Source organism: Adiantum capillus-veneris, chromosome 13, assembly GCF_014529385.1.
Source record: "Adiantum capillus-veneris isolate H3 chromosome 13, ASM1452938v2, whole genome shotgun sequence".
NCBI classification, from domain to species: domain Eukaryota; kingdom Viridiplantae; phylum Streptophyta; class Polypodiopsida; order Polypodiales; family Pteridaceae; genus Adiantum; species Adiantum capillus-veneris.
Window position 1 is genome coordinate 17444907 of NC_140943.1, and position 12788 is coordinate 17457694.

The 12788-nt window shown below is 48.7% G+C and overlaps 1 protein-coding gene across 3 annotated transcripts in view; it reads right to left on the bottom strand.

The window, feature by feature from the left end:
- TOP3A (topoisomerase 3alpha) overlaps nt 1–12788 on the bottom strand; it is a 222178-nt gene that overhangs the window by 140106 nt on the left and 69284 nt on the right. The gene's annotated exons all lie outside the window — the stretch shown is intronic.

Here is a 12788-nt window from a genome sequence, read left to right on the forward strand (position 1 = left end):
CAAGGTGGAAATCGTTTCATTCACAAAGTGACTACCCCTATCACTGGTGATTTCCAGGGGACACCCAAACCTGCACAAAATATTTTCGTAGAGAAACTTAGCTACAGTAGTGCCAGTGCAATCCGTTGTTGCCAGTACCTCTGCCCACTTTGTTGCATAATCTATAGCCACTAGTAGATACTTCTAATTGCCTGGTTGGGCTGAGGGAGTAATTGGACCCACAAAATCAATGCCCCATCTCTCAGAGGGCTGCCATGCCATAGAGACCTGCAGAGAACGGTTTGACTGCTTGCTTGGTTTAGGGCCACAACGCTGACACACGTCACATACTTTTACATAGGCGATTGCATCTCGAAAAATATAGGGCCACCATAAGCCACACTAGAGAATCTTCTGGGCAGTATTATGACCAGGATAATGGCCACGAGTGGGACCACTGTGGGCATCCTCCAAAATATACTCCACTTCATGAGGAGAGACACACCACCTCAGAACACCATCCTGTCCTGACTTGTATAGCTACACCCAATCAGAGTGAATGGCATAGACTTCAACAACAGTCGCCTCTTCTGCAGTGGAGAAGCGTTCTCTGGGTACACGCCAGCAGAAAGCGGATGCAAAACATCGCCGTACCATTCCGGAGTGGTATCCACCTTAGAGAGACTGCTATCTGGAAAATCGTATGGAACCCCCGTTGCTTCTTCGCCCGCGTGAATGCGAGAGAGGTGGTCGGCAAGGACATGATGTTTGTCGGGCCTGAGTACCACTTCGAAATCAAATTCTTGAAATAAGAGTAGCCATCGCCATACTCGACTTGCAACTTGCGGCTTGTTGAGCAGATAGCGCAGGGCATGGTGATCAATAATAACCCCTAATAAATAATGCTGAAATTTTTGCAGAGCATACACAATAGCTAAACCTTCCCTTTCTGTGGTGCTATAGTTACGTTCTGCCTTGGTGAGTAGGCGACTTACATAGTGAACAGGCCGATCCAGGTTGTACTCCTTACTAGGCTGCGCCAACACAACACCCACAGAAGTTGACTGGCATCAGTATGCACGTGAAAAGGCAAAGACCAATCGGGAGCTACTAGGATAGGCACTTCAGTGAGGCGTTTTTTGAGATATGCAAAAGCTTCAACCTCTGCATTTGACCATTGAAAGGGAACAGTAGCACTGGTTAGGCGGGTTAGAGGTTGAGCCACCTATGTATACATGCGTATAAACCTGCAATGATAGCTTGTGTGGCCTACAAAGCTCTACACCCCTTTTGGGTTGATGGGAGGTGGTAACTTTAAGATTGCCACGATCTTCTCAGGGTCGGACGCTAAACCTTTAGCACACACCACATGGCCTAGAAGTGTACCCTCAGTGACCAAAAAATGACATTTGTTAGGGTTTAGCTTTAGGCGTGCCTCTCTGCACTTGAGGAAGATAGCAGAGAGCTGAGCGAGGTGTTCCTTTAGATTTTCCACTGGGGTTGAACATTGAGCACCTGAGAAGGTCGAAAAATCGTCCATGAAGATGCGAAGATGATCCGTAGGCAGAGGACAAAAGATGAGATATACCGCCCGATTGAAAGAGGGTGGAGCGTTTTTCAACCCAAAAGACATTCTAGTGTAGATAAAAATACCCCAGGGAGTCACAAAGGCCGTTTTAAGCTGATCACCTGGATGGATGCCCAACTGATTGTATCCATTGAACCCATCCATGAAACTCTACAATACATACCCTACTACATCTTCGAGCACACGTTCAATGAAAGGTGTGGGAAAACCATCTAGGATAGTTACCTTGTTCAGAGCGCGGTAATCTACACACACCCGGATTTTATTGGACCGCTTCTTATGCGCTATCACCATGGGTGATAACCACTCAGAGTACTCCACACGTACAATGATACCTGCCTCTTGCATTTTTTCGAGCTCTGACTTGACAGTCTCTGCATACTTCAGAAGTTGAGAAGTGAGCTGCCTCTTGGAGCTTCGAGGCATCATGTACTGGTGTTTGATCGATTGGAAACTCCACATACTCTTCTTGTAACCATCCTGGTGGAAGCTCCTCGAAGGGTAAATCTTCAGACACAGACATAACAGAGTGCTTTTGACGGGGCGGGACGTCCGACCTGGGAGATGTTAGAGGAAGGGGGAAATCATTGGCGAGTTCATGCAGAGGAGATTTCTTCCCCCTTCGGTGATGTGTAATAGGTTCCCCGAGGCCAACGGCTTCCATCAGAGGAACATTTGAATCATGAGAATCAGGGACTAACACAATTACTTCTTCGACTGGTACACTGTCTGTTGTAGGAATACTGTCTGCTATATGACTTGGGACATTGGTGTCCGCCTGAGGAGTTGGGAGAGAGAGTGTTACCGGTACAGGTGAGTTTTGAATAGAGACCACATAGCATGGCATCGAGGTGGTAGCTTCCAACCACTGCCGTAGGTCTTCGTCAAACCCGTCAGGTGGGATAAGCTGCTCAGGGTCGGAGTTGGACTGTACTGACAATGAGCTGTGATGAACCACTGGATCCATCCCTCCTTCAAGCCGGATTGGTTGCATGGGGGAGCCAAGAGTATGTATCCACATGGCGTCATTTCCCCAATCATGAAGTGCCTTAGTATGCCACAACCATGGTCTACCAATAAGCAAAGGAAATCCTCCCTCCACCTGAAGAAGACTTACCACCACAAAATCCAAGCTAAATGTGAAGTCTTGTACCATCAGAGGCACCTTCTCTACTATGCCCACAAGGTAGACTATCCTCTGGTCCGCCAATGTAACAGTGAGTGGAGCACGGCGGGTAGGCTGCAGACCTAAGGCCAACATGGTAAATTCTGGCATCAGATTGACCCCAGATCCACCATCCACGATGACGCCTCAGAGTTTATGCCCAAGAATATACACAGTGAGACGAGGACTTTTGTAGTCGGTGAGGGAAGCAGCTGGATAAGAAATCATGTAGGACTTCAAGGGCTGCACAGGTAGGTGTCCACCACTAGGCCCTGCACCAGGGTACAGAGACTGGGGGTGTCACTTCTAAAATTTGTATCAAGTCGAAGCATGTCGTACAATGACACTTGCTGAAAGGTGTTCTTCAAGATAGACTCTATTGTCATAGTTACAGGGGACGGGGGGGACGGGCCCTAGGGCCGGGGAACGGCCGTAACCGGGCTGGGAATGGCTGGGAGCGCCCAGGGACGGACGAAAAACGGGCCGGACGGGCGGGTCGCAGGGGAGACGGCCGGGGTCGGACGGGGACGGCAGGGGTCGGCCGGGGTCGGATTCAAAAAAGTGACCGTTTGCAACGGCTCTGTGCAGCCCCAACTGCCATATTTTTTAAGCCTTGGCCCTTGGGAGGCTATAAAAGGCTCCCTTGGGCCTCTTAATACTCATAGTCTCAATGCTCAATGCTCATTCCATTTCCCTCAAGCTCAAGGCTCAAGTTTGAACTTTGAAGCTCTCCTCTCCCTCTTCTACCCACTTTGAAGCTCTCCTTTACTCTCTCTCCACACAAGCTCTCCTCTAACCCTTCTAACTTCTAAGCTCTACTCTCTCGAGTCTCTCCACCATCATGTCATCTCAAGCCAACTCCACTTCTCAAGCCGCTTCTTCTCGAAGGAGACCCGCCGTGCAAACGTGGTCGTGGTGGGATGAAGTCGACTTTAGCTCGCGTGGCAAAGGTGGCGGTGCAAGACCATGGACGTGCAAGCTATGTCCATACAAGAGATCGGGTGGTTCAAACAAAGTGCGAGCCCATCTTCTTCATGAACCCGGTCACGAGGTGAAGTTTTGCCCTCATGTAGCTCTCGAGAAGAGGTTGGATCTTCTTGAGAAACTCACGGTGTATGAGGTTGCGGAAGCGGCCAAGAGGGGCCGTTTTGTTGCCGTTGATCCCTCCGCCACGGCGACACCGCGAGAGCAAAGGGAAGCCAACCTTGACGACATCTCTCGAACCTTCAAGAGCCATGGATCTACACCGTCCTCTTCCCTTCCGCATCGCCAAACCACTCTCAACGAAAATTGGAATCCTAAATTGAAGGAAGAGGTAGATAGGTCGGTTGCCCGATTCTTCTTCCACGACCACATTGCCTTCCATGCTTCGCGGTGAGTTTCCCTTGGCATATGCACATTGCAATCTTCCATTTTGTATTCATAATGGGTTATAATTTCTCGACTCTCCATACTAACGCAACATGCTCTATTTTGTGTGGATAGGTCTCCATACTTTCGAACCATGGTTACGAAAATAGGGGAATATGGCTCCTCTTATGTGCCACCTTCATCGGAGAGGCTTCGCACCACCCTCCTTGACAAAGAGAAGCTTGCCGTGGAGCAAGCGGCCCAAGCAACAAAGGATTTGTGGGAGACCAATGGCGTCTCTCTTCTTGTAGATGGATGGAGCGACACCCGCAAGCGGTCCATCCACGGGGTGGTGGCCTACTCTCGGGGGGAGATGTACTTTGTGGAGTCACATGATGCATCTGATAGTGGCAAGGCCGCCGAGATGCTTGCTGCGGAGTGGACAAGCACCATAGAGATCACCGGCCCGGAGAATGTCCTTTGTATGGTTGCAGATGGAGAGGCGTCAAATAGGGCAGCCGGAGCTATCATTGAGGGCATGTATCCCAGCATCCATGTCACATTTTGCATCCATGTCACATTTTGCATGGCGCATTGCCTCAATAACCTCCTCAAGGACATAGGGAACTTGTCATGGATTTCACCCACCATTGGTGACGCCTCTCGAATTGTCTCCTTTGTGCGCAACCATCAAAAAGTGCGCCATGAATTCTCAAAGAGGAGCCACTTGTCTTTGCTCAAATATTCAGAGACAAGATTTGCATTCAATTGGCTTATGCTAGGCCGCTTGTCTACATGTGGCGGAGCCTTAAGGGGCCTCTTTCTCAGTGATGAGTTCCAGGCCATGCCGGAGTCTACATCAGCAGTAGGATTGAAATGCCGAGAATGGGCCGACGACGCCGCTTGGTGGGAGGAGGTGAAGACTCTTGACGCCATGGTCAAGCCTATTCTACACCTACTTCGAGTGGTCGATGGCTTGCAGCCATGCATTGGCAAAGTCTACGAAGCCATGGATCGGATGATAGAGGCACTTGAGAAGCTTGTGCCTGACCCTGTTCAGTATGCGGAGATTCATGGCTTGTGTGAGTCGAGGTGGAATGGATACTACTCTCCACTTCATGCGGCAGCTTATGTGCTTGACCCTAAGTTTCAAGGAAGGCGTCAAGAGACCGACAAGGAGGTGAGCAAAGGATGGCGGCTTGCATTGGAGCGCCTTGAGCCTAGCAGTGACATTAGGCGCAAGATTAGAGACAAGCTACTCAACTACAGGCAAAAGAAGGGCTCCTCTGGATGTGTAGATGCACAGCTTGATCGCAACAAGATTGGCTCGGTTTTGTGGTGGGAGGACTATGGAGGAGATGGCCCACATTTGCAGCGCTTGGCTGTTCGTGTCCTTAGCCAAGCATGTACCACTAGTTGCTTGGAGCAACTATGGAGTGTGTACAGCCACATTGCCTCTAAGAAGAGGAATCGCCTTGGCGTTCAGAGGGCCAATGATTTGGTGTTTGTGAGCGCTAACTTGCACATGCTTGCCAAGAGCGTCACACACAAGGCAGATCCTTTCACTGAGTGGGAGATGGCACAAGAGAATCCATCTATGGCCGATACTCTTTTGGAGGAGCTAGAGGAGGATTTCGAGCCTCAATGCGAGCCTCCCGAGCCGGAGCCCTCATACGTTGCTGACGACCTCGACTACGACGACGATGTGGAGATTCAGCAGGCAAGCACTTCTTGAGTTTGATGATCATTGATCACTCGACTCTCGAGTCTAGACTCTTGAGTCTACGACTCTACCTACTACATAGCCCTTTGTACTTTTTGTTATCCTTGAGGCCTCAGGCTTGTCCTAAGTCCTTTAGGCTTTTTGACTCTTGAGCCCTTGTGGCATGCACTTCTCATTTTGTATCCATCGATCATCGATGTTTTATTAGCACATTTCAGCCTATATGACTCGTGTTCTTTGGTCTATTTAGTGTAAATTTATGGTCAAAGTGATGCTCTATGTGTGTGGCATGTGTGACGGTCAAAAAATGCCAAAAAAACTCTCTTTTTTTTTTGCCGTTCCGACCCCCGTCCCCGTTTCCTGACTTTTGCCGTCCCGACCCCGTTCCCGACCCCGACTCGCCGTCCCATGTAACTATGTCTGTTGTAGGCTTCTTTCTTTTTATTAAATCTTGCTCTGGTATCTTAATCTTTTGCAAGTCCTCTACTGCTTCCATGAAAGCACCATCAATATCTGACAAAAGAGAGGTAGGTTGGCTCTTGGCACTACCTACTACTAAGGGAGTTTGACTCATTTGTGGGACTGGAGATGAAAAAATTGGACCGCCAGGGAGGCTGAGACCAAGAGCAGCTCTCTGTGCTCGTGTGAGCACACCAGTCGGCTCTTCCGCTTGCTTCAATCCATCTCGAGAGGCAACTACAAGAGTGGAAGGCAGGGCCTGTGGAATGGTGCTTACTGTGACGAAGTTAAGCTTTTGGAATGTAAACTCCTGCTCGTTCTAGCTTGTGCTTGCAGATGCGGATGCTCGTTGTTTTGGGCAATCCTTACTATAGTGATCCTTAGCTTCAGGGCAATGTCGGCAAGGAGGGGACCCTTCTGGTAACGGACATTTGCTCTGATAGTGTCCATACTCCCCGCACCTGTAGCACAAAATTGGCCTATTGCAGGGGCGAGGTGGTCTCGGCCCTTGCTGCATGGGACCGGATGCTGACGTGTAGAAGCTTTGGGGAATTGAAGGAGTACTAGCATAAGAAAAGTTGGGGGATGTAAAGTTGTTGTGCATACCTTGCATAGGAGGTGTTGTCAGCAGAGGTGGCATCGGGTCCTGATGGCTATAGGGTGACACCATCTTTGATGCACGTGCTAGCCCTTGTTGGAGAGAAGGACCTAGACTTTGTTGTATCTGCCGTAATCCCTTGATATAGTAGCAATCCTTGTCTTCATGCCCAGACTTCTCGCAGAAGTGGCAATAAGCCCGAAGGGTACAATCCTGTGGAGGATGTCCTATAGAGCGACACGAGCTGCACCATACCATAGCCTTAGTCTCCTGTTGAGACCGAAGCTCTTCTAGCTCTCTCTTGATTTGATCCAAAGCCTCAAGATGTGGGGTTTTCTCCTGACGAAGAGAGATTGATTTCTCCTCTTGAAGAGCGCGTTGTAGTTTTAGGGCTTCAAGTTCTCTACGTAAAGAAGTCAATGGATCAGCAGGACTTTCCAAAAACACAGAGGGGGTCTCTATGTGAGGGGAGTTGTTGAACAGCTTCCTAGCCCCCTCTATCCTAGTAGCAGCTGCGATGAACTCCTCCAGAGTGGCGTCGGGTCGGAGACTCTCTCGGAGTTTTTGCTGAGAAGTTTTGGGAAGCGCCTTCTCCACCCACTTCTTAACCATGACTTCTCCGGGTTGTTGGGGAAGCTTGGCAACCAGAGACTTGGTCTTAGTCATAAGCTCTGCAAAAGTCTCCTATGGCTGGAGCACCATGTTGGCCAACTCAGCCAACACCTTCTCCTCGTAGTCACCTGGCTTGAAAGCTGCACAGAACTGTTGTCTTAAGGCTGCCCAGGTTGCAAAATGGTTCTCTGCAAACTGGCTGTACCATTTGTCTGCTAAGCCATCCAAGGTGGATGGAAAGAGTACCAAATAAGCATCTTCCCTGTTAAGACCTTGACCTCTACAAAAAGATACAAACCTCCTTGCATGGTCGTCAGCATCTTCTGAAGAGAGTCCTTTGAAGGTAGGGAACTTGATGTTTACCTTCGCCAAAACACTAGCCAACGCCTACATGGCCCCTTTCTGAGCATGTTGCTCAATAGCCTGCTGTAGCAGAATAGAAGAGAGCTTTACTGGAAAACGTGATCTAGCAGATGTGGAACCGGATGGAGGAATGGGTGATGTCGTATGTGGAGGTATGGGTGATGAGGTTGATGGACTTGTACTAAGTACCAAGGGTCGTCTTCTATTGTAGTACTTCAAAGGGCTCAATAGTGCGCTTTGAAGCTTCACTGACCGCCTTGTATGTGCCATGCAGTGACCACCAATCCAACCAAGCTTTGGGAAAGAAAACTTGTAACAGGTTAGAGACAAGTCTAGACTCTACTACACCCAGGCTGGACCGGGGACGAGGAGGGACTAGACCATGGACGCGGACTGATTGGACCAGGCTAGACAGACCAGACCAATTGGACCAGGCCAAGAGAGGACCAAACCAACACCCTATACAATGCAAGGCATATTAGGTGAAGCTAGATAAACCCAACTACCTTCAAGATTTGTACCTCACAGAGAGTGAGACTTCAATTGAGGTCCCACTGTGATTGCCAAAATGAGAGCACCTGTAGCGCAGATAGTGTGTCGTGCTCTCTATAGTGAGTGCTCCTCAGTGCAATGTGCGTGACAATCTCACTCAAACCACACTGAAACAAGAAACAATAGACAACAACTGAGCTCACAACGAAACAACAGCAGCAAACCACAACAAATGACTCGACTATCTCAAACAACTGATACACTCTTGCGTGGCAGCACACTCAGCTCCAGCCCAGGACTCTCAGGTACAATGGGGTGTCGAGGCTCACATGTGCAGGGATAGTGAAGACGTGCTGTGTGTCTAGACTCTATGCTCCCGAGACGACGCAGGACCAGATGTAATAGAAGATGATCAATGACCAAACCGCTACTACTCATATGTACAACCATGAAGAGCCACCAACGGCTCATAAATGTCAGCCATCTAAGTCTATCCCGAAACTGAGTAGTGGTAACCTGGCCAAGATGTCCATTAGACCACCGTCCGTATCCTGCCACGTGTCACTGTCCAGCCAAGAGAGTCCGTCCAGTGTGAACCAAACCAGACCAACTGTGCTAACTGTATGTCCTGTGAAAGTGACATTGTACCCCTGCGACAATATGCTGATGATATTGTGTTGATCTCCGACTCTCCGAAGGGGATGCAACGTCACTTGGAGGCTTTGCATAGGTTTGCCCAAGAAAGTGGTTTGTCCGTCAACCTTGGTAAAACCAACGTCATGGTATTTAATACCACCCCACAGTGGATCAGGAGGTCAGCGCCCGCCTTCACATACGGCCAGGAGAAGGTGGAGTGTAAAGATGTTTACACTTACCTTGGAGTGGTTTTTAGTGGGCCAGCATTTTCATTGAGCAAGGCAGCAGAGACTAGATTGACCATAGCCCATGGAGCATTGGGTAGATTGGAAAGGATGTGTTCACAGGTTCAATTTCAGGAGCCTCGGACGAATTTCTGGCTCTTTGACACTTTGGTGGCTTCTGCATTGCTTTATGGAGCTGAGATTTGGGGACCCTCACTGGATCATCAACAGGACAAGCCACAGTGATGGATGGGGGGACATGGAGAAGCCTCTAGTCTCTATGATCTCGCGGCTCATTAGAGCCAAGGCTTCAGTACCACGTGCTATTGTACGAGTAGAGCTAGCTGCCCCCCCACTGGTGGTTGAGGCGCTCACCAGATCTATCTCCTTCATACACCGCATGTGGGAACTTCCCAGAGACAAATATGCACGCCTTGCACTTGAGTCCTCTCGACAGTTAGCCATGCAGGGAGATACAGCATGCTGGTATGGGGAGATGACATCATGGTTTCAGGCTCATGGGTTCAACATAGACATATTGCCTCCATTCCAGTACTCACTGGATGCGCCCTCTTTGACTCTTACATAGTCCGAGATCACCAAGCTCATTCGCCAGGACTTGACTCAGCTAGACACCAAGAGGACATGGATAAAGCCAGCACAAGAGCTGGGCACGAAGATGGCTTTCTACAGAGAGCATCTCCTCCAGCTTATGGAGGATGGTTTTGTGACGAGGCCCAAATACATGGACACCCACTTGTCTGATGGGATACGATGTGCTATTGGCCAGATGCGCACATCTTCACACCAGCTGCAGATCGAGACTGGGAGATACAGCAGAGTACCAGCAGAGGCTAGGACATGCCCCCTGTGTGACATCGAGCCTGAGACAGAGTTGCACTACACATGCCACTGCCCCGTCTACTACGAGATACGAGGCCGCTTCTATTGCTTGTTTAGAGAGTGCTTTGGACCACTCTCCAAAGTCATGCGGTACGAGGATCAGAGATGCATGGGTTTGTTTTTGCTCGAGTTGCGCAGACACAGAGAGAGCCTAATGAAAGGAGAGGCTAGCCAGTCTCAAAGACAGATCAGAGACTTCTTTAGTGCTGCCACTGGACACTCGGAGAAGTTATTCCCACAGCACAGCTCGTCGCTTTAAACCAGAGGCATACTGATCGACCGAGGGACTGAGCTGGGGAGATCCAGACAACCACGACTACGGAGGACTACACAGCATCGACGGAGGCTGCATCAGAGGATTCGGGTCACTTTCGCTCGACATGCACGACGCTCGGTCAGACTACTGACCATGGAGGAGATTGATGAGACCCGCCAGGGACCGATGTTGGATCTCCTGTGATCTAGCTATCCCAGCTAGCTGTTTAGCTGCTTAGTCCACACCTAGCAGTTTAGGATTCCATAGTATTTTATTTTGTCATTTTGTCATCTTGTTACTCTGACTTTGTATCGGATCCACCACATTGTAACTTTCTGGTCTCATAGGTCACTTTGGCCTTTTGAAGACATTAATATAACATTTCATCTCTCTCTCTCTCTCTCTCTCTCTCTCTCTCTCTCTCTCTCTCTCTCTCTCTCTCTCTCTCTCTCTTATGAGTTCTACTCTCCTTGTTGGATAGATCTTTAAGGTCTCTTGGGATAGTTTCCTATGCTCTTCTTCTCAGATGTGAGTGTGTGGGTGTGGGCGTGTGTGTGGGTGCTAACATACAAGCTCCTATGGGACTCCCAAGTCCTGTAGTCGCTGTATGAACTTGGATGTGTGTGTGTGTGTGTGTGTGTGTGTGTGTGTGTGAGAGAGAGAGAGAAGAGAGGGTGGGCAAGTGAAAGAAAGTTGTGCGCGACTCCCCTGCTCTGTGACACGTTCACCTGTGCACGCCTCAACTCTCTGTGCATACCTGTTTTTCCACGCGCTCCCTGCTTCTGCGTGCAGCGCCCTTTAGTCCCCTGCGAGGCTTGTACAGCTCGTCAGTTTTCGTCTTTCGCGGTGTGTGTGTGTGTGTGTGTGTGTGTGTGTGTGTGTGTGTGTGTGTGTGTGTGTGTGTGTGTGTTGAGGACAATTAGAGACTAGACTGAGTAGAGCTTTTGCGGCCTTGGGAGGCTTGGAGAGGATGTGTTCACAAGTTCAGTTCCAGGAACCTCGGACAAAGTTATGGTTGTTTGATACTTTAGTAGCCTCAGCTATGTTGTATGGGGTGCAAACATGGGGACCTTCTGAAGGAGTACGAGCGGAAGTGCGACGCGAGAGAGAGTGCGAGAAGAAGAGCACGACGATATGGTGAACTCGCTCTATTGTAATGTGTAGAGCATAGTGAGTTCTTATTAGGTTTTACAAAAGAATATGTGTACATACCTGGCGGCCCGCCCACTTACCTGGGCGACCACATTGGGCTTTATACCCCAACAACCTCCCACTTAAAGTCCAATGTGGTACTTTAAGTGTGAGAGAAGCTACTATACAAGCTAATATACAAGAGATGTAGAGAAGTGATGTACTACCCTACACCTAACTGCTTGCGAAAATGCGCAAAGCTCTCTGAGGGAAGTCCTTTTGTAAGTAGATCAGCACGATTTTCTGTGGTGTGAACTTTGACAAGCTGAAGTTGCTTATCCTCGAGCATTTCCCTCATGAAATGATACTTCACATCCAGATGCTTTGTCTTTGAGTGATAAACTGGATTGCGAGCCAATTGTATAGCACTTTGACTATCACAATATAACACAGGCATCTCTTCTTTGATTCCCAAGTCTGTTACTAGTCGATTAAGCCAAATTGATTCTTTGCATGCCTCTGATGCTGCAACATATTCAACCTCTGTAGTAGACTGAGTAACACAATCTTGTAATCTAGAACGCCATGATACTGCTCCACCAGCCAATGTAAAGACATACCATGACGTAGACCTTCGGTTGTCTAAGTCACCTGCATAATTTGAGTCTGTAAAACCCTTTACACTTAGCTCCTGACTCCCATAGCATATACGCATACTCTTTGTAGCTTTCAGGTATCTCAATATTCCTTTCACTGCCTCCCAATGTTTCTTGCCTGGGTTTGACATGTATCGACTTACTACTCCCACTGCAAATGCAATGTTTGGGCGAGTAGCAATCATTGCATACATTAAACTACCCACTGCAGATGCATATGGAATCTTATCCATTTCAGCTTGTTCTTCCTCAGACACAGGACAATCTTATTTGCTAAGTTTCACATATGGTGGCAATGGAACACTCAGTGCCTTTCCCTTCTCCATATTGAAACGTTGCAAAACCTTGTCAATATACTCTGTTTGAGATAACCAAATCAACTTCTTTGATCTGTCTCTCTCAATGCGCATACCAAGTATATGACTTGCCTCACCCATGTCTTTCATGTCAAACGATTTTGCCATCTTTGACTTCAAAGCTGAAATTTCTTCCAAGTGCTTGCCAGCAATCAACATGTCATCCACATACAAAATAAGGCTCAACCAACTGTCATCCTTAGCCTTCTTTGTATATAGACAGTGATCAAACTCACTACGTTTGTAGCCTTGAGAAAGCATAAACTTGTGGATTTTATGGTACCATGCCCTCGGTGA